The sequence below is a fragment of the Saccopteryx leptura genome, chromosome X (assembly GCF_036850995.1).
Source record: "Saccopteryx leptura isolate mSacLep1 chromosome X, mSacLep1_pri_phased_curated, whole genome shotgun sequence".
Lineage (NCBI taxonomy): Eukaryota > Metazoa > Chordata > Mammalia > Chiroptera > Emballonuridae > Saccopteryx > Saccopteryx leptura.
The window spans coordinates 138,284,404-138,307,171 of NC_089516.1; the positions used below are offsets into that span (position 1 = coordinate 138,284,404).

At 38.7% G+C, this 22,768-nt stretch overlaps 1 long non-coding RNA gene and 1 pseudogene across 1 annotated transcript in view; both read left to right on the forward strand.

Moving 5' to 3' along the window:
* Positions 1-22,768, forward strand: part of LOC136385871 (uncharacterized) — a 68,734-nt gene that overhangs the window by 31,277 nt on the left and 14,689 nt on the right. The gene's annotated exons all lie outside the window — the stretch shown is intronic.
* LOC136386097 (tripartite motif-containing protein 59-like) lies at positions 1,941-3,349 on the forward strand (annotated as a pseudogene).

The following is a 22,768-nucleotide window of genomic DNA, read 5'->3' on the forward strand; positions in this document are numbered from 1 at the left end:
TTTGGCTTCGTCTCATTTTCTGCCTTGAATTCTGCTCATTTTTTCTCTCTTTTTTGGCCAACAATGTGTTAGCATGAAACAGAGTGTAGGATTGATGACAATGCCTTATGAAATTAAAGGGGCATTTTATGCTCCTTTACAGCTAAAAAAACTGAGGTAGAAAATAATATAGTATTAACTTCTACTTCAGAAGAAACCACCTCACTTTTCATTTTACTAAAATGTTATTAAAGCTGTGAGTGTAACAATTAATTTAAATATCTAGGAAACTGTGCTTCTTGTATAGAGAAAGTGCACTGTGAGACAGCAAAGTGTCTCACTTAGTTACAATTTAATATCAGGAGTGGTACAGATTTCTTTCTCTGTAGAGTCAACCACTGTCTCTTCCCTCAACCTAATCAGTTAAGGTTCAATCTTCTGTAATAATTCTATCCAGTGTATTAAAACAATAAAAAATATTTTTATTGAATGCTAGATAATTACAGTTTGCTCCATTAGTATTTACAGGCAATATACATGTTGAACAGGAAGGTAGAAAACTGAATTTAACATCTAATTCCACTATTGACTAGTTGGGTAATCTACCTTATTACCAGTTTTCTCATCTGTAAAATAAGAAGGACAAAAATATTTGCTCTGCTTACCTCACAGATTTTTTGTGAAGTGAGAAAAAATGTACCAACAAACATAAAATTTAATGTGATATACAATTATATTATTATTAATTGTAACAACAATAAGCGTGAGTAACAAGATGTGGAAAGCATCTTATTTGACATAAGTGGCTTTTCCTACTACAATTAAGCTTATAAAAATGAAGCTTTTAGTGTGTACTTACATTTCTTGGATAGAATTTGAAGATATCTTTTCATATACTTTATAAAGGTAAGGATAATTCAGCTGAATTTGATTCCAACCTATTTCTAAGAATTAGTCACTTTTCATGGATATAAATAAAGGTGATTTTCCCAGTTCTGAAATAGCTTTTAGATGACAACCCGATAATATGTCAAATATAAGGCAATGGTCCAGATGATACATTCCAATTAACTACATTTAAAATAATACAAAACTCTTTTGTCCTTGAGAATTTTCTAACCAAATCTAATTATTCTGGGTAAAGGGAAATGGAAAATTTTTGTAATGCATTTTATTCCCATCCCACCTTTACCAGTTTTAAGGTGAGATAATTGATATAATTCATAGATTGATGAAAACTAGAGGGAGAAGCATTGTTGCTTGCAGAGAAAATGGGTTGATTCAAAAGCACACAGGTACTAATGCAATGACTTTGAGATCACTTCCCCTAAGGAAGAGTTGAGGAACCAGAATGAAAGAGCAATTGCTCCTGCTCCTTGAGGTGAGTCTGAGAAGCTTCTCTTTGTGTTCCAGAAGGCAGTGGCTCTAGGGCAGTAGAGGCTGAATAAGAATAAAAGAATCTAACCTGACCAGGTGGTGGCACAATGGATAAAAGGTCAACCTGGGATGTTGAGGACTCAAGTTTGAAACCCTGAGGTTGCTGGCTTGAGTGCAGGCTCATCAGCTTGAGCGTAGGATCATAGACTTGACCCCATAGTTGTTGGCTTGAGCCCAAGGTCATTGGCTTGAGCAAGAGGTCACTGGCTTGGCTGAAGCCCCACCCTTACCCCAGTCAAGCAAGGCACATATGAGAAAGCAATCAATGAATGGTTAAGGTGCTCCAACTATGACTTGATGCTTCTCATCTCTTTCTCTTTGTGTCTGTCTGTTCTTGTCTGTACTTCTCTTTCTCTCTCTCTCTCTCTCTCTCTCTCTCTCTCTCTCTTTCTCTCTCTCTCACTCACACATACATGCACATGCACATACACATACACACGCATAAAAAAAAATAAATAAATCTAAAATACTTGGAGAAGATAAAGTAATTCATTCATCAAACCAGAAGATCAACTAAATAGGAAATGTACAATTTTGAGGACAAGTTAATGAGTCTCATTTCTTACAATATTTTTGAAGATGTACTACAATGCTTCCACACATTTTGTAGAAACTGCCTGGAAAACATTCTTCAGGCTTCTAGTAACTTTTATATAGAGAGACCTTTACAAATTCTTCTCAAATACCCCAATTGCAGAAGTATTATTGAGATTGCTCCAACTAGTATTGAATCTTTACCTGTTTATTTTGCATTAAGGGTTATTATTTAAAAATACTAGCAAGAAAATTATCCAGATATTGTCACTTGTCCTCAACATTACAGGAAACCATTAAATGTTTACTGTCTATTAGATAAAAAATTAGTTTGTTGTTGTTGCCTTACTATGGGACATCATGGTCATCCTATAGATCTTCAAAATGCCTATAAAAGAGAATAAAAAAAGAATATCTCAAAAACTGCTTGAACAGTTAACTAAAACACACTGGACATGTCTTACTTGTCTTAACGAAAAGCTGGAAGAAAAGAAATGTTATTCAGAGAAAATCATTCACAGTGAAAAAGAAGTTGCTCTCCAGTATTTCAAGGAGCTTTGTAATACATTAGAACAGAAAAAAAAATTTTTCTTAACTGTTCTCTGTGATGTTGGTAATCTGATTAATCAAGAATATATTCCACAGCCTGACCAGGTGGTGGCTCAATGGATAGAACATTGGACTGGGATGCAGAAGACCCAGGTTTGAGACCCCAAGGTTGCCAGTTTGAGCGCGGGCTCATCTGGTTTGAGCAAAGTTCACCAGCTTGAACCCAAGGTCACTGGATCAAGCAAAGGGTCACTTGGTCTGCTGAAGGCCCACAGTCAAGGCACATATGAGAAAGCAATCAATGAACAACTAAGATGTCACAACAAAAAACTGATGATTGATGCTTCTCATCTCTCTTCATTCCTGTCTGTCTGTCCCTATCTATCCCTCTCTCTGACTCTCTCTGTGTCTGTAAAAAAAAAAGAATATAGCCCACAAATTAAAAGAATAAAAGAAATGAGATTGCAGCATCTTTAAATAATGACATTGACAACATCTTTACAAGAAGATTATCCACTTATATTTCAGGAACATGTTAATGACATCCACCACCATGTGCAGATCTAGAAACTAAGATCATTTTTCGAGGTCCAATGTGTTGAAATGTATCCTTGAGTAAGCCAATATTGAAAGAAGATTGGAACAGAAAAGAAATAGGACAAATTAAGAAACTTATCATTCCTGAAATGAAAATTTCTTCAAAAAGAATGTCATGTTCCTTACCTGATGATGAAAAATAAGATGAAATTTTAAAGATTTTAAACATTGTTATAGTTACTCTAAGTTCAGTGATACTGATGTTAATTCTCTTTTTAGCCAACACATAATAATCTTTCTAAATGAAATCACTTCAATATATAAAAATCAAAAGAAAGAAAGAAGGAAAGAGAGAGAAAGAGAAAGAGAGGAAGGAAGGAAGGAAGGAAGGAAGGAAGGAAGGAAGGAAGGAAGGAAGGAAGGAAGGAAGAAGGAAGGAAAGAAGGAGGGTAGGGAGGGAGGAAAGAAGGAAGGAAGGAAGGAAGGAAGGAAGGAAGGAAGGAAGGAAGAAAGAAAGAAAGAAAGAAAGAAAGAAAGAAAGAAAGAAAGAAAGAAAGAAAGAAAGAAAAAGAATTTGAGACTGAGTGAATGACCCAGACAAAGAGTGGAAGACACACAGTATTCAGTGTGTGTCAAGAAGATTCAGCCTGACCAGTGTTGTGAGTGTTGACCTGGGGTGATGAGGTACCTGATTTGAAACCCACAAATCATCAGCTTGAGTGTAGACATGTGGGATTTTTTTAATTTTTATTTTTTTATTGATTTTTAGAGAGAGAGAAAGGGAGACAAACAGATCTGTATATGCCCTGACTGAAGATCGAACTAGCAACCTTTGCACATTAGGACAATGCTCTTCCCAACCAAGGTTGCTAGCCAGAGAACGGTCATATGGGCCTGAGTGTTGGATCATTGACATGATCCCAAGATTGCTGGCTTGAGCCCAGAGATTGCTCACTGCCTTGAAGCCCAAGGCCATTGGTCTGAGCAAGGGGGTCACTGGCACATCTTGAGCTGCCTCCTTCCCCCATCAAGGCACATACAAGAAACAATCAGTGAATAAAGGAATACAACTATGAGTTGATGCTTGTCATCTCTCTCCCTCTTTCTCCCTTCTGCTCTCTCTCTTTCTCTCTCTCTCTCTCTCTCTCTCTCTCTCTCTCTCTCACACACACACACACACACACACACACACAAGTTAATAAAAAAATATTCAATGTGTCTACAAATGCTAAGGAGAAGTATGAGAAGAAGAATGAGAATGACTGAAGGAGGAAATGACATATCTGTGGGTAAATATTTGAGAACTCTTTTAAATTTTGCAACTTAAAAACATGACTATTGATAAAATATTATTTAATACACAAAATAACTATTGCATGCAAAGCAAGATTCATATGATATAAAATGAGAACTGAAAATCTTGACTGGTTTGCCAATGGGCAGAATAAATCTTGAAGAAGCTTCCATTTCTTGACATGGCCAAACAATTTGCTGAGGTGGAGTTTTAGAGGAAATAAGGATAGCTTTGTATTTGAAGCAGAGTATTAAGGGCTTTCTAAAGAGATTATATCAAAACCTTATTCCAATCAACTAATACTTTTTTAACGCAACAGGTATTTTTTGCTTTTCAATTTTTTATTTAAACTTGTGTTTGTGAATATTATTATATTTCTCGGCATTAGAGACCTTTAAAACCCATTGTTTGCAAAGCCTTATTATTTAGTTTTCCACAAAAGCTCAGAGATCTTCTGCACACTTACCACACAGCCTTCATCATTACACAGGCTTAACAAACACAAAGGGCAGCTAAATCAGCTTTGGAAGAAGAACTTGACCAATGGTAGAGAGATGTTCCCAATTGTTCCTTTTCCATTACCATATCATTCACTTGTTCTCCTCCCTGATTCCTGGGTGATGAATATTCTAGAAATAGTGTACTGTATTCAGCCCCAAAGGAGAACTTTGATGTTTGGTTTTGTTTGTTTTGTTTTTGTTGTTATTGTTTTTGTATTTTTTTTCCAAAAACAAACTTTGGTTCAGCCTCTTTAATGTGCTTGCCAGAGTTCTTGATCTGGAACTATAGAATCTTCTTTCTCCAGCTCCTCTCATTTGTTTAGGCTTTTCTCCCACTCTACTTTTACATACCACCACCTTTGCCAGAATGCAAACCTTTCTCAATTTGGCTGCTCAATTCATCCCATCATTCAAGGCTCATATCAAATGCATTACTATCTTCCTTTTCACTACAAGTGAGAAACAAAATATTCAGTGATCTCTAGTATTACAAGTTCTGCATACTCAGCAGCAAATCCTAAACATTTTTTTTCAGCTCCAACATCAAGAAGGGAGTCAGAGGAAACAAAGCCCTAGACTTTTTGGTGGGAAAATTTTCTCTGTCCCAAACACCAACAGGCCTTCACAGTATCTATTGCTCCAACTGCTGGGCATAGCCATTTGTTTGTAGACATTTGATTTATAAATTAAACCACTTCAAAATGTAAAAAACAATAGAAATAAAGAGAGAGAGAGAGAGAGAGAGAGAGAAAGAGGGAAAGGAAGGGAAGGGAATGAAAGGGAAGGGAATATGGACCCAATATGGTCCATGAATAATGCCAGATTAACTGGGCTCTGTGCAATCTTCATAATGAAAATTCTCTTGCTTTCCTTGTGCAAATATTTCAATATCTTGTAAATATATTATTGATTGGAATATCTGTCCTTCACTTTTTTTTGTGAAATTTTTTTTTATCTCCTATTGGTTAATGTAAAACTGGACAAGCAAGAATGCATTACTTTTCTGAATAAATGAAAATTTTCTGACTACTATGTAATTAAAGCTGAAAAAAGAAAAAAATATAAAAGAAAGCCTTTGCTATGGAAGCTAAGACTGTAGCTTTCACTCTTAAACTGTGCTTTCAAGTGTTAGTGTTTGTCAAAACTGCCTGTCTCTTCTCCTTATCTCATCTATATGCCCCCTTTTCACCCAGATCAAGACAAAATGATCTAAAAAATTACACAGATATAAATCTGTAAAAAGATGTATCTCCCATAATATTGCATATGTATGTCATATATATATTTGTATGTTCCCTTCTCATGCATTTAAGCATTTTGAAGTTAGAAAGTATATCTCCTTTACTTTTGTGTCTCTTTGAGGGCTTAGCGCAGTGCTTTTATATAGGGGTTCCATGTCAGTGATTGCAAGCACAGACAGAATCAATGTGTATGTGTCACTTTGTATCTACATTTTGCTCTTTGCTCAGTTGTGTGGTGTAACAGTGACAAGGCATAAGGATTCTGACATTAGGTGAGGCAGAACTGTTAACAGGTTTTAATTTCAAAACAAACCACTGAAAAGAATAATTAAAAGAACAAAAGGTCCCAAATACATTGACTTCCCCTCCCCCAACTCTCTCTAGTACAAAATTGCACTTTAGGGAAGCATATTGTTTATAGTTACAAATCTTCTTCATCTTTATCTTCTTTCTTTTTTTTTTTTTTTTTTTGGAAAGCCCTTTTACTTACCACACACTACTGAATATCAGTCAGGCTATTAGTGTTTAAGTGAACTTTACTGTTGTTTCCTTTAATAAAAAGACGAAAGACTAAAGAGGTTTGTGTAATCAACCAGTGACCTTTAACACCCAAGGTGCCCTTTTGTTTAATACTTGTTAATGAGGTTTCTGATCATTGCTGCAAGGTGTGTGGCTTGTTCCAGAAATCAATCACTATTTAACTGAAAACTTTCTGAGTTAATTGGGCCCTTTAACCACCTCATTTTGTGTGTGTCTGCTGAAATTGAAAGTTGAGAATGCATTAGATAAGCTGTCCAAAGTCTGAAACATTAAACAGAAAAATCCCAACTGTTGGAATCCATGGGAGTTCGAAAGACTAGAGTAACAAGCTTTATTGAAAAGAAGAAAGGAACCTGTGGGGCACTTCTCCTGGAGAGAAGAGCACTGGTTAAAGACTAGGGACGAATTATATAGTGTTTGGGAGAGCCTGAAGGTATACTGAGGCAAAAGTTCTGGTATGTTGGGAATACTCCTCCTTGGGGGGCTTGCCAGCTTCTTGGAATTCCTCTGTCTCAGAGGCAATAGTCCAGTAAGGGTGAGGTCTGACAGATAAGTGGAACATCAAGAGGGCAGTTTGGAATTCATCTATCTATCATTTCTCAACTCTGTGGTTACATATAAAAGAATGGTAGTTATTAATTTTTTAATATACAGTGGAGGTGATGAGGAGAAAAAATTGGAAAATTATTGCTTCTTCTGGAGAGAACTCAAGAAGGGAACCTTGCCAAGCCAAGTCCCTCATCCAGTTAAGGAGGTCGTCAATTTCCGTGCTGTCATGTCTGAACCAGGCGATGTCCTCAAAAACCTGAGTGATGAAGTAAAACACTTTTGCGAGGTAATAATTGTGAATTGCTTGCTGCGAGTGCCAAGTGGACAGTGAGACATGGTGGTACATGGTCTCCTGGATGAGCCTCATGAGACGTGCTGGTCTGGTTCCTCTCGAATGGGAGGAGATATTTAGAGACAGAAAACCTGTTGGTGTACTTTTTTAGAAGGACTGAATATATGTGGTTTAAAAGGAAGGGGGTTTGGAGAACATTCAGGAGGAACTTCTGGGGCTGAGGGGTGGCTTCTTCCTGCTGTCATCCCAACCTATTTGATATTTCCCTCATGAAGTTCTCCTTGGGATATTGGGGAATAGGAGTGTAGGAGCATTTGACTTTAGGTAATCCTAGAGATTTTTTTCATCTGGGTTGGTAGGAACTTGATAAAGAAGGGGGCAAGTATGTATTTGGAGATCAGGAATGCAGAGATAAGGAGGGTTGTATAGCAGGGGGTGAAAGTTCTTCCATGGTAAAGTTAGAGATATTCTTTCCTGGCAGCTCTGGAGAGAGCAGGTAGTTTGAGCTAAAAGAAATGTTTCATGTCCATTTGTAGGCTCTCCTTCAGCCAAGAAGACCCAGTGATCTTATCCCCTTACTATGAGAAGGGTAAAAAGACTGAGAAGTGTTAAGAGGTGAATGCTATTTATTCTCCTAGTTCTTCAGGGATATGTGAGAGCTTTAGGGTTAGGGGACCTGTAGGGGTTGAAAGATAGGATTTAGGAGGTTTGCTGATGTAGGGGTTCAGATTTTTCTGTTTCACGAGGGCAGGTTTCAGGGTTGGTGTGTAGGGTTAGGTAGATTTTTTCCAATTTTCTGATTAACAAAGGTCTGCGTGCAGTTCTGTAAGAAACTAGTGAACAAACATAAGAGGCAAGGTCCAAAAGTTAAAAAAATAAATAAGAGAGTGAGTGGACCAATGAAAGGCAATAATCAAGACACCCAGTTTATGGGAAACCACTGATTCTATGTTTACGAATTCGCTGGGCTTCAGAGAGAAAGAGAGAGAGAGAGAGAGAGAGAGAGAGAGAGAGAGAGAGAGTAGAAATAAGACAGGGAAGTGGACTCTTCCCCTGAACCTAGACCTACTTTTATAGAAATTCTTAAAGCAACAAGGAGAGGGATTACCTGTACAGCTTGTTTGGTCCTTAGATTGACGGGTACTGTACTAGGAACTGGAAAAGGCTCATGAAGTGGGATTAGGTTGACATTTGGGGTGAGATAGATTAGGGTACAGGTTTTTGTCCAATTAGTAGGGAGATACATATAGATGTTGGTCCCACATGAGTAGAAAGTCCCTGATTGGTTAATACAGGATGAGAGGTGAATAGAGAATAGAAGGACAAAAGGTTGGTTTTGTTTCTCTGTTTCTGAGCTCCAGATGGTCAGGGTGGAGGAAAAAGTCACCCTTAGCAGTAGTGGGAGTTGTCAGAATCACGGTGTGTGGATCTGTCCACGGGAAAGTCAGTCTTTGAATGATGTAATGCTGGAAGTGCCTCTTGGATAGTCTTTGAACAGTTTGCTGAGTAATCTGTAAATTCTGCAAGTACTTAGAAAAGGGTCGTTACATTTCTATACTTTGCATTTAGAGTTTAAGTCCTAGTGACCACTGCTTCTAGCTGGAATTAGCAGCAGGTCCCAGCCTACAATAGGCATGGGGCATTGAGACAAGAGGAATAAAGTAGATGCTATACATTAAATAAAGTAACAAAATCAGACTGTCAATACCCACAGTAGAGTTCTTTGAGGGATAAATAAAACTCAAATATTCAGGCAAGGCATAGTAGATGGCCCTTGTGTTTACAAGAAATGAGATCAGTTTACCTGCTACTTGGAAGAAACACCTTAGGCTCGTGAAGGATGTTGTGAGATGAGGCCAATGGCTGGCCTTGGGCACCTTTTAGAATTCAGTGGCAATTTCCAGTATGCTGAGCAAGGTCAGGTCATAGGTTGCTGGAGTAGGGCTAGAAGAGACTGAACCCTCCCTCCATGGAGCAAGGGGGCAGCTTACCTTCTCGTGTCCCTCTTTCCACAGCAGTGGTGTGTCCCTTGATGGGGCCAGGAAGCCTGGCAGGCTTTATTTCAATGACTTTTCTTTCCACACTTGAGCAGGGCCCTGATGAAATCCTATGAAGCCCTTTAGGGTGCTGGAGCCTTTAGAGCATATGCCAAAAGCTGGTATTTCCTGACTTCTTTGGGGCCTTATTTGCCTTTTCTGTTACTTCCTTGGCAGAAGCCATGCTCAGAAGATCTCACTGAGGGGCTTGACTAAAAGCAAAATTAGGAATTCACTGTTTAAAGAAGCCTATTAGTCTGAGAAAAGAAAAAATTTAATCTGTGGTGGTAGGTGGTTGAAGCCTGTGGAGGGTCTGAGTTTGATTTATGGTGAGACCCCAGGTGGTGGGGGTGAAGGCGATGATGTCCTGATAGACTACAGACTGAGAATGAAGTTGAGTCTTAGTAGAGAAGATAGGATATCCCTTCACAGTGAGGAAGTTAAGAAGGGTGGCAGTGTGTCTCCTTGAGGCAGGCAGGGAGGGGCTGTAGAAGAGTAGGTTATTTACATATTGTAAAAGAGTACTCGTTTTGAGATTGCATGCTGCTAAATTTGGAGCTAGTGCTTGCACAAACAACTGTGGGTGTTTTTGACCCCCTAGGGTAAGACAGTCCACATAAAGGTAAACAGAAAGTAAGAGTCTGGGTGTAGAGGAATGGTAAAGAAGGTATTTTTGAGGTCTAGGACCTGTAGAGATTAGGGACTACTGGATGGAGAGGAACTATTGCCTCATTGATTAGATATAAGGCTTGTACAAGGTGACAAGCCCCTGAAGGTTTTTGAACAAGAAGGATGGGAGTATTGCAGGGAGAGTCAGTTGGGATGAGTAAACCTGGTTTAAGAAGTGGGTAATTATTGGTTTAGGGCCTTAGAAGCAGACACAGTTACACATTAAACAAAGACTTCACATATTATAAATTAAGAAATTTAAATGCGCGTGCTTTACTTGTTTCAATTAAAATTATACTAAAGATATTTTTTGACAAAGAGACAAGACAGATTACTTACTCATATAGCTTAATATACAATTCTGCTTTTTTAAAGTTTTTCAAGATGTTGCCAGCATAGAGGGGAGGAAGAGAGAAAGCAGATGGATGGACAGTGTGAAAAGCTGGATGGAATGAAGGAGAGTCAGAATCTGCAAGAGGAGGAGGAGATTAAAGTGCAACATGATCAGAGGAGTCAAAAAAGAAAGCTAAAGCTCTGAGGAGAGGGCAGAGGGAAAGGAGAAAAGAGGCACAGTCACAGTTTGTAAGGAGGGAGGAGGGGTCAGAGAAGAGACAGGCACCTCAGCCAGTGACACAGTTTCTAAGGAGGAGGGAGGGGAAGAAGAACACAGTGGAGAAGGGAGGGGGCTCATGGAGGAAATAGACTTGAGTGGAAAAGATTTGCAGAGGGACCAGAGATGGGTGCCTTCGGGGATCACGCAGGAGGGAGAGAGTTGGGAGTCTGCAGAGAAGAAAAGATTAGGAATGGAGGTTTTAGGTGAGGTTTCTCTGACCAAAAGCAGCCTGTGTGTAGAACAGGAGGCATAGAAATTAAGGACAGGAGAGAAGGGAGAAGAAATCCTGCATGTAAGAAATTTCTGATGCCCTCCCCATTCTGTGGCAGAAATTGTCAAGATGTCTGAGGATATTGTAATGGTAGTGGAAAGCAACCTGGCTGAGCACTAAAGAGAATCTCAGACAAGAGGTCTGAGTCACCCCAAGGAAGCTAGTCACTCAGAGTAGAAACCTCCCAAACTGTGAACCCCAGAGAGTAGGGTGAGTCCTGAAGGAGTAGAGGAGTCCCGAAGGAGTAGAGGAGTCCCGAAAAAGTACAGGAGTAGTCTCTGAGGCCTGAAATTGGGAGGAGCCCATGTTCTGTGGGGAGGCTGGCTGGATGGTTTGGACTGGGAGGAGCCCACAGTAAAGGAGACTGGTGATAGATGGAGGTGTCTCCGCCTTCAGTCACAGTTCCGAGAGGAGAAAATCTCCACAGAAAGAGAGTCTCAAACAAGAGGTTGTCACCCCAAGGCTGAGATCTCAGGATGTAGGACAGTGGCCTGGCAGGTGCACCTAGACTTTCATTGAAGTCCATAAAGAAGTAGAGGCAGACCACCCATAGATATGGGGTCTAAAGTCAAAACCGTCCAACGAGGAAGGGGTGTTTTTAGAGAGAAATTTGGAGGCCAACCGGGGAAGGGGAAGAAAGAAACTCCTTACCTTTCTGATCCAGCAGGGGTTCAGGACAGTGTTAGACTGCTGGCCAATTGACCTACAATTACACGTGCAAACAGAATTAGGAAGTAAGTCCAGGACAAGCTGCCGCTGCCCATTGCTTCCCTGGTTTTATGTTTGGATGGCAAAGAGGGATCGTCCAGGCAGTTAGTACCCTGTCCCAGGTTGCGGCACCAAATGTTGAAATCCATGGGAGTCCAAAAGACCAGAGTAACAGGCTTTATTGAAAGGAAGAAAGGAACCCTGCCGGGCACTTCTCCAGGGAGAAGAGTGCCAATTACAGACTAGGGGTGAATTATATAGTGTTTGGGAGAGCCCAAGATACTGAGACAAAAGTTCTGGTATGTCTGGAATGCTCCTCCTTGGGGGGCTTGCCAGCTTCTTGGAATTCCTCTGTCTTAGGGGCAATAGTCCAGTAAGGGTGAGGTCTGACAGGTAAGCAGAACATCAAGAAGGTAGTTTGAAATTCAAGTATCTATCACCAACAAAATAAAAATTTGTTTTTTTTATTTTTAATATTTCTGGTATTTATTGATTTTATAGAAGGAGAGAAAGGAAAGAGAGAGAGAGAGATTTCTTATTCCACTTATTCATGCATTCAATGTTTGATTTTTATATGTGCCTTGACTGGGGATCAAACTTGCAACTTTGGTATATTAGGATGATGTTCTAATCAACTGAGTTACCTAGCCAAGGCAAAATTTTGTATTTTAATTTTCACCATAAAATGAAAAATATTTGATTAGTTCCTTTGTTTTATTCAAAATTAGAAAAGTAAACCACTTCTTTGTTAATCAAGTAAAAGGAGACTTAGGATAGACACGACCTTTTCAACTATCAGGATCCTGAAAGCAGCCTAAAAATCTGGAGTCTTTGTGCTGCCACAGATTATCAGTACAATATGGTAGAAACCTCTCATGCTTGGGCCTAAATCATGTTGTTAATAGGTAAAGAAGTTGGACCAATATTTACCAGATTTTCCTGCTCTGGTCCTTCCAACAACTTGGTAAAACACCTTTGCCTTTATATAATGCCATTCTGGAGTGGTAGCCAATAACAAGATAAAAGCTGTAGAGCCAGTAGTTGTGGCCACCATCACAGCCACCTGGCCGTACAAGTTAGCATTTGATTTGGACAGACGGTAATGAAACAACGAAGCCAAAAACTGGTGAACCATCATTTATTCTAGACCTGTACAGGCCAACAAGTAAAAAACAAACACATGGGGCACCAAAACCCACTCACATGTTCTCCTGTTCTGCAACCAGGAGAATCTTTGTGGTTTCTCCTAGAATCAAAGGCTCCCACCTCTGTTACCATTCAGCACCCTGCCATGTTACTTGCTTGACTCTCTGCAGCCTCTCTCCCTGCAACAACGTGGTATTTTCTCTGCCAAAATGGCCTCCTAGCTCCTCCTTTTAAGTCTTTTCAGCGTGAAAGCTCTCCTCCAGCATAATGAAGCCCCTTCCCAAGCATAAAGGTAATCAGCACTATCACATGGCATCATGATCACATGAAAAGTGACTATTTTTAACAATAAAAGTGAGCAGAACCAAATAACACAAATTTTACAAACTTATTTGCCCAACAAAAACCATACCCATTTGGGGAGGGGGTATTTCTTCTAACATACTCCCATACTAGAAAAATGCCTTCACTTCTAGCCCTTCTGTTCATTTCATAATATATACTGTATGTGTAAAATACATACCAAGCTACCAAGACTTAGTACAGAAAAAATAATAAATGATTTCATTTTAAATTTTGATTATATGTTGAAATAATATTGTTTTGGATATATTTAGTAATATAAAATGTTCTAAAGTTAATTTACCTGTTACTTTTTACTTTTTTCTATGTGTTATCTAAAATATTTTAAGTTATATCCATGACTCATATTATATTTCTACTGGGCAGCCTTGGTCTAGAGCAGGGGTCTCAAACTCGCGGCCTGCAGGCCACATGCGGCCCGGATTTATGCTTGTTGTACTGATTTTTTTTTGTTTTCAACTGCAGTGAGAAAAGTGTTGTGTAACAGTTGCCTTTTGTAGACCTAGTGCGGCCCACGGAAAGGCTGTGATCTTGCTCTGCGGCCCACATGCTGAGTTGAGTTTGAGACTCCTGGTCTAGAGAGTTACTCTTACTGCATATGATATAAATTCCAAGTACTTAGAAACCTCCAGTTGGGCAAATAAGTTTGTAACAAATGTTTTTTTAAGTTTGCTCACTTATATTTTGCATTGGCCTGGGCAGTGCTGTGTGTGTAGTCTGTGGAAGGCTGTGGTGGTTGCCCCCAGGGCAGCAGATTGCAAATTGAGCATTGCCTTCCTGTTTGGTAAGAGTGATTGTTTTGCTAATGTTTGCTGCAGAAGGGGTATTTTTTCCCCCAGCCTGTTTTCCTGGGAAAAGTAGAGAGAATGCTGAGTGCTAAGAAAGTATCAAAGGGGAGAGAAAGAGTGCTGAGGGTGTTTGGGAGCCCAGCTGAGGCTTATGGAGTCCTTTGAGTCCAGGAGGAACTGGAAAATGTGTCAGGGTTTTGGGAGCTCTGAGTGAAAAGGGAGCAGTCTTCCCTGTGTGTTTGCTCATCTGCCAGAACAAACTTTAGTAAACGGAATGGCCCATCATTTTTTGGCTCCTTTGTTTTTTTACCATCTGCCTGAATCCAATGAGAAACTGCATGGCTACAACAATGGCAACCACTGGCCTTACAACTTCCAAGGTTGAAATTATCCAAACTTGTAATTTTTCAAAAGATAGAAAAACAAAAGAGAAGGATCAAACAAGACACAAAAGTAACAGAAAGCAATATATAAAATGGCAATAGGGAACTCACAAGTGTCAATAATTACACTAAATGTAAATGGATTAAACTCACCAATAAAAAGGCACAGAGTAGCAGAATGGATTAAAAAAGAATATCCAACTGTATGCTGCCTACAGGAAACTCATCTAAGTAACAAGGATAAAAACAAATTCAAAGTGAAAGGCTGGAAAACAATACTCCAAGCAAATAACATCCAAAAAAAAAGCAGGCGTAGCAATACTCATATATGATAATGCTGACTACAAGACAGCAAAAGTACTCAGAGACAAAAATAGCCACTTCATAATGGCTAAGGGGACACTGAATCAAGAAGACATAACAATTCTTAATATATATGCACCAAACCAAGGAGCACCAAAATATATAAGACAGCTACTTATTGACCTTAAAACAAACTTGTAGTTTTAAACCTTAGATATTCTTGGGCAGATAAAATATATTATGCTCACTTTGTTAAAAATGGCGCTGCCCACATGGAGGCCGTTGCCCAGGTGATATTAAAGTGTGTCTCTGTGGGCTGTGCACAGGCAGGATCCTTGTAGCCTGGAGCTTGGTTTTAGGATTAAGCCTTTCCCACCCTTTTTGATGCGGGGTAGTATAATCCCATCATGTCCCAGATAAGTGACTTTGTATTAGAAACTTTCCTATATTGTATATTAGATCAAAGGTTATGAATCTACACTATAAAATAGGGGCAGAACAGGAGCTTACTCTCTCAGTTCCTGAGATTAACCTTAGAGGAGAGCAGAAGAGGCCACGTGGAGGGGGCCAGGAGAAGCAGCCAAGATGGCAGAGTGTTGAGTGAGAAGCCAATTTGTGCAGAGTTTGTGTAGGGAGAAGGAAGAAGATGGGGAACAGAGGTGAATAAGTCTGGTGAGCTAGAAACCTTTGATTCTAAGAAACTCAGATAAGTCAGTAGTTTTGTGAGCACTGAATATGAGTGGGTTTTGGAGCCCAGTGTGTGTTTTTACTTGCCCACCAGGTGCAAGCTAGGATTAAAGAAGATGGCCCACCAGTTTTTGGCTCCGTTGTTTCTTTACTGACTGTCCGAATGCAATGCAAACCTGCATGGGCCAGGCAGCTATGATGGTGGCCCTGGCTACTGGCCATACAGATATACTTTAGAATCACATCAAGATCTTTTAAGAAACACTGATCCTCTCCTCTCTATAATTCTGATTCATCTGATACAACTCATAGTGACTTTTCTTCTATGCTGTGAATTTCTTCCAAAAAGCCATAAGATGTGATCATAAAAATAATAATATTAAGGTTCTGTTATATGAAATTCAGGAATATGTATAGCCAGGTTGAACAGTTGCAAGGGAGGATAGAACACTGAGAGAGGTTTAACTCAGACCCCCAACTAGATCATAAAAACAAAAATATAACCTACTCCTTAGCTCTTTGGTTGTTAAAAACCAAGCTAACAGGCAGGAAACAGTGTTGTTCAAATAAGTTGGTAAAATGTGATTTTTATGTTTGCTCACTTATACTCTCCATTGGGGGCTTGGCAGCACCAGGTATATGTCTGTGAAATTGCAAATTACCTTCCTGCTTGGAAGGGCTATTGTCTTGCTAATGTTTGTTGGAGAAGAGATTTTAGCACCAGAAAGTTTTAAAAAGGAGAGCAGTAGGAGGCAGAGAGAGAAGCCAGTTTTACTTAGAGAGAAGCCATATTTTGCAGGGATAGCAGAGATAATGCAGAGTACTGAAGAAGAAGACATGAGAAGAGAGGGAGAAGGGGTTCAGATGGAGAACCAGAGATGAGGGTCTTCTGTGAGCTACACTGAGACTGGTGCAGACCTTTGATTCTAGGAGGAACCGGAGATTTTCTTGGTTGTGGAACCAGAGGGAAGTGTTTTTCTTATGTGGTTGCTCATTGGCCAGTGTGAGACTTTAATAAAGGAATGGCCTACCATTTTTGACTCCACTGTTTCTTTACCATCTGTGTGAATCCAATAAGAACTTGCATGTGAATGGCCACGATGGCAGAGACTACTGGCCGTACAAACAGTAACTTGAATTAATTCTGTGTTAGCTGCAGCTTCTTATTTGGATTTTTAAATATCAGTTTACTGCCTTCTATTTCATCTCCCAAGGAGGAACTTGGTATTATTTAGTCTGTTTTCAGATAGAAAAATGAGAATCAAAGAGTGTAACCATCTCTTTGGTTAATTGAATTACTTCTACCAAATATTTAATTTTCTGTTGCTGTTATTTTGCTTTTGTTTTGTTTTACTGAGGATATGTTTTGGGCTTTTAAAGAATCACAGAAGGAAGCATAAAAGAGATAATTTGATTGTGTTGGTCAAATAAGTTTGTACATATGCTATGTATGTTTGCTTGCTTATAGTTTGCATTGGGTGTGGGGGACAGGCCATAAGCCAGCAAAGTCATTATAGCCTAAGGTTTAGTTATAAGACTATGCCTTTAGTGCCCTTTTAATATTAAGATCTTTTCAAAACTAAGCTTTTCCTCACATCCCTGACCAGGCTTGGCCAACAGGTTTTGCCCCCGGGGCCAAATTAGAAAGAACTTTTTTCACAGGCCAAACAAAATATTAAAATTAAAAAATGTTAAATACAAAAATGATTCATTTAAATAAACAAAATTTTATTATATAATTTGTTTAGAATAAATGTGAGTGAAAAAATTTAATATACAATATTATTTTAATAAAAATATATTTTAATAAAAATATAATTACATACCATATAATATCCAAACTGTATCGCAATCAATTGAAACAATATTTAATTAATAGAATGAACTTGAAGGGTTTATATCTGAAATAAAACATTTCATTTTACAAACAGCCTGGACACGTTTTCAGTTATCAACTGCAGCTATTGTCTATGTTACAATGCCACTTGATTCAGCACACTTGACCACAAAAATAACAAATTGTTTGACCTTGGGTGCACACTGGCAAACTCCGCCTAAAAGAATGTGGGTTTCACATTGCCGCTAAACGTCAAATAGTTCATATCGAGTACAGATGAGTACAAAAGTTGTAAATCTTTATAATGGAATTTTTTTTAAAATAAAGAAGTATCACGAATCTATTCGACCAATTATTGGAAGTTAACCCTAGATTAGTCACATGGAATTCTTTTCTGTGTATCACTATCTTCTTAAATATTTTTATTTCCAATAATCAAAGATGCTTCTGCTTCTGAGTAGCTGAGATTTTAAAGTAGCAAAGAATATTAAAAATTTAATCACGGGCCTCATAAACTCATTACATGGGTCAGATCCAGCCCATAGGCCATATGTTGGCCATGCCTGCCCTTGACTGTTGCATGATGTAGGGTGGTGCACTCTTATGAGGAATCCCATTTATGCCTCAGATAAGTGACTTTGTATCAGAGACTTCCTTGTTTGTATATTGGATAAAAGGTTTTGATTTCTACACTATAAAATGGGGCAGACCAGGAGCTCTCTCTCTCAGTTCCTGAAATTAACATTGCAAGGAGAGGTGGCCAAGATGGCGGAGTGTTGAAGGAGAAGCCAGTTTGTGCAGAATTTGTGCAGAGAGAAGGAGATGGGGAACAGCGGTAAATAAAGCTGGTGAGGTAGAAACCTTTGATTACAGGAATACTCAGATAACTCAGTGGATTTGGGAGCCCTGAATGGAAAGGGAAGTGTTTTCCCACTGTGTGTATTTCTCGCCTGCCAGGTGCAAGGTAATGGCCAATTAAAGGTAATGGCCCATCAGTTCTTGGCTCCACTGTTTCACTACCATATGTCCAAATCAAATGTGAACGTGCAAGGGCCAGGCAGCTGTGATGGTGGCCATGGCTAGTGGCCTTACAAGTACCTATTATTTGGTCTTCTGTGGCAATGAGTTGGTTTTGTAGCAAGAATTAAGAAGGATAGAGATGCCCAGACAAGTTGATGAAAGAAGTAAGATTTTAATAGGTGGCAGAGCAGCATGACCCCAAAAGAAGAAGTAAACCACAAGCTCTTCGAAGTGATATTCCTTACATCTTATATACCTTTTACAGAATGCATGTATTTATGCCAGGAGCTTGTGATCACTTTGTATAGAGGTGTATGTCACTGTTGGGCAGATAAAATATATTATGCTCACTTTGTTAAAGATGGCGCTGCCCACGTAAAAGCCTGTCGCCCAGGTGATATTAATGTGTGTTGGGGGCTGGCGGTGGGCAGGCAGGATCCTTGTAGCCTGGGGCTTGGTTTTAAAACTAAGCCTTTCCTACCCTTTTAGATGACATGAACAAATTTCTTGAAACATACAATATTCCACAAATCAATTTGGAAGAATTGGAAAACCTAAACAGACTAATTACAACAAATGAGATTGAAAGAGTTATCAAAAAACTCCCAACAAAGAAAAGTCCTGGGCCAGATGGCTTCACAAGTGAATTCTACCAAATATTCAAAGAAGAAATAACTCCTATCCTTCTCAGGCTATTTTAGAATATTCAAGAGGAAGGAAGACTTCCAAGCTCCTTTTATGAGGTGAGCATAATTCTGATTCTAAAACCAGGCAAAGACAACACAAAGAAAGAAAATTATAGGCCAATATCCCTGATGAATATAGATGCTAAAATCCTCAACAAAATATTAGCAAACTGAATCCAGCAATATATGAAAAAAAACATACACCATGATCAAGTGGGATTTATTCTGGGGAGGCAAGGCTAATAAAATATTCGCAAATCAATCAATATGATTCACCACATAAACAAGAGGAAGGAGAAAAAACACATGATAATTTCTATAGATGCAGAAAAAGCATTTGATAAAATCCAGCACCCATTTATGATCAGCAAAGTGGGAATACAGGGAGCATACCTCAACATGATAAAGGCCATCTATGACAAACCCACAGCCAACATCATACTCAATGGACAAATATTAAAAGCAATCCCCTTAAGATCAGGAACAAGGCAGGGGTGCCCCCTTTCACCACTCTTATTCAAAATAGTCCTGGAAGTCCTAGCCACAGCAATCAAACAACAAGAAGAAATAAAAGGCATCCAAATTGGAAAAGAAGAAGTAAAACTATCATTATTTCCAAATGATATGATATTGTATATAGAAAACCCTAACGTCTGAGTCAAAAAACTACTGGACCTGATAAATGAATTCAGCAAGGTGGTAAAATATAAAATTAATACTCAGAAATCAGAGGCATTTTTTAATTTATTTTTTACAGAGACAGAGAGAGAGTCAGAGTGAGGGATAGACAGGGACAGACAGACAGGAACAGAGAGATGAGAAGCATCAATCATTAGTTTTTCATTGCGCATTGTGACACCTTAGTTGTTCATTGATTGCTTTCTCATATGTGCCTTGACCATGGGCCTTCAGCAGACCGAGTAACCTCTTGCTTGAGCCAGCAACCTTGCGTCCAAGCTGGTGATTTTTTTTTTTTGCTCAAACCTGATGAGCCCACGCTCAATCTGGCGACCTCGGGGTCTCGAACCTGGGTTTTCCGCATCCTAGTCTGATGCTCTATCCACTGAGCCACTGCCTGGTCAGGCCAGAGGCATTTTTATACACCAACAATGAACTGTCAGAAAGAGAAATTAAAAAAACAATCCCCTTCACTATTGCAACAAAATAAAATAAAGTACCTAGGAGTAAATTTAACCAAGGAGATTAAAGACTTGTACTCGGAAAATTATAAAACATTGATAAAAGAAATAAAGGAAGACAGAAGTAAGTGGAAGCACATACCGTGCTCATGGTTAGGAAGAATAAACATCATTAAAATGTCTATATTACCCAAAGCAAAATATAAATTCAATGCAATACCAATGAAAATACCAATGACATACTTCAAAGATATAGAACACAAATTCCAAAAATTTATATAGAACCAAAAAAGAACACGAATTGCTTCAGGAATCTTGAAAAGGAAAAATAAAGTGGGAGGTATCACACTTCCAGGTATCAAATTATACTACAAGGCCATTGTACTCAAAATAACCTGGCATATAGAAATAAGTATCACACTTCCAGGTATCAAATTATACTACAAGGCCATTGTACTCAAAATAAGAACAGGCATATAGATCAATGGAACAGAACACAGGACACAGAAATAAACCCACAGCAGCTTTATGGACAACTGATATTTGACAAAGGAGGTAAGAGCATACAATGGAGTAAAGACAGCCTCTTTAATAAATTATGTTGGAAAAATTGGACAGCTACCTGCAAAAAATGAAACTAGACCACCATCTAACACCATTCACAAAAATAAACTCAAAATGGATAAAAGACTTAAAAGAAAACATAGGCAGTAAGCTCTCCGACATTTTTCGCAGAAATATATTTGCCAATTTATCTCCACGGGCAAGTAAAATAAAAGACAAGATAAACAAATGGGACTATATCAAACTAAAAAGCTTTTGCACAGCTAAAGACAATAAGAACAGAATAAAAAGACAAGCTATACAATGGGAGAACATATTCAACAATACGTCTCTGATAAGGGGTTAATAACTAAAATTTATAAAGAACTTGTAAAACTCAACACCAGGAAGACAAACAATCCAATCAAAAAATGATCAAAAGAAATGATCTCCAAAGAGGACATACAGATAGCCAATAGGCAGATGAAAAACTGCTCAACATCACTAATCATTAGAGAAAGGCAAATTAAAACCACAAGGAGATAACATCTCACACCAGTCAGAATGGCGCTCTTCAACAAAACAACACAGAATAAGTGCTGGCGAGTATGTGGAGAAAAGCGAACCCTCCTGCCCTGCTGGTGGGAAAGCAGACTGGGGCAGCCACTGTGGAAAACGGTAAGGAGATTCCTCAAAAAATTAAAAATGAGGCCTGACCTGTGGTGGCGCAGTGGATAAAGCGTCGACCTGGAAATGCTGAGGTCGCCGGTTCGAAACCCTGGGCTTGCCTGGTCAAGGCACATATGGGAGTTGATGCTTCCTGCTCCTCCCCCCTACTCTCTCCTCTCTCTCTCTCTCTCTCTCTCTCTCTCTCCCTCCCTCCCTCTCTCTCTCCTTTCTAAAAAAATGAATAAATAAAATAAAAATTTAAAAAAAAAAAAATTAAAAATGAAACTGCTTTGTGACCCAGCTACTCCACTTTTAGGAATATATCTTAAAATCCCAAAACACTGATTCAAAAGAAGATATGCACCCCTGTGTTTATTGAAGCATTGTTAACAATAGCCAAGATTTGGAAATATCCCAAATGTTTGTGAGTGGATGAAAAAACAGTGGTACATATACACAATGGAATACTATGTTGCTGTGAAAAAGAAGAAAATTTTACCTTTTGTGATAGCATAGATGGAACTGGAGATTATCATCCTAAGTGAAATAAGCCAGGCAGAGAAAAACAAATGTCATACGATTTCACTTATATGCAGAATCTAATAAGCACGGTGAACTGAGGAATAGAATAGGGGCAGAGGTGGAGTGACACAGAACAGAGGGACAGAAGTCAGAGGGAAGGAGGACAGGTTCAGAGAGGGTGTAGAGATTAGTGAAATTATGTATATATAACACACATAGATACAGATAACAGGACAGCAAAACCCAGAGGAAAGGGGAGGAATCAAGATGAGGGCACAAAGGGAGTGTCATGATGGTATGTTGTTGAGGGGTGATGGTGTAATATTGAGTAGGACACTTGAATTCATGTTAACCCAATAAATTTAAAAATTCAATAAAAAAATATTTTAAAAAAATAAAAGATAAAAGCAAACTCCCTAAGACCAAATGTTCTTTCACAGTAGAAGCAGCAACGAACTCAGACATGTTTGTACATACAAATCTTCACAGTGTATAGAATTTAAAAAAAAAAACTTTTTTTCATTGAAATGCCAACAGAAACACATCCTGAAACCCTCTTGCCCTTTTGCACACTTGAGTAGTGTTACCTCCAAGTCATGAGTACATAGTTCAACGAGATAAGTTTTGTTTCTCCTAATGGAGGATACCAGGTATCTTAGATTCACATGGACTAGAAGAATGATGTTATATTCTCAATCCTGTAGATAAATGTACTTTGGAAAACCACCTTGAAAGACATGCACTTGATTATACCATTATTTGTTATCATCCTAGCAGTTTTAAGTCTCTGTATAGTTTGCAGAATTGAAAGATAGGTAACATAAGAAGTTTATTTCAGGGATTTTATTCTTCATACTAACTTGACTCCAGAATCTTACAAAAGTGACATATTCCCAAGGTTGGAGAATACGAGATAAACCCTGACCCAAAGTG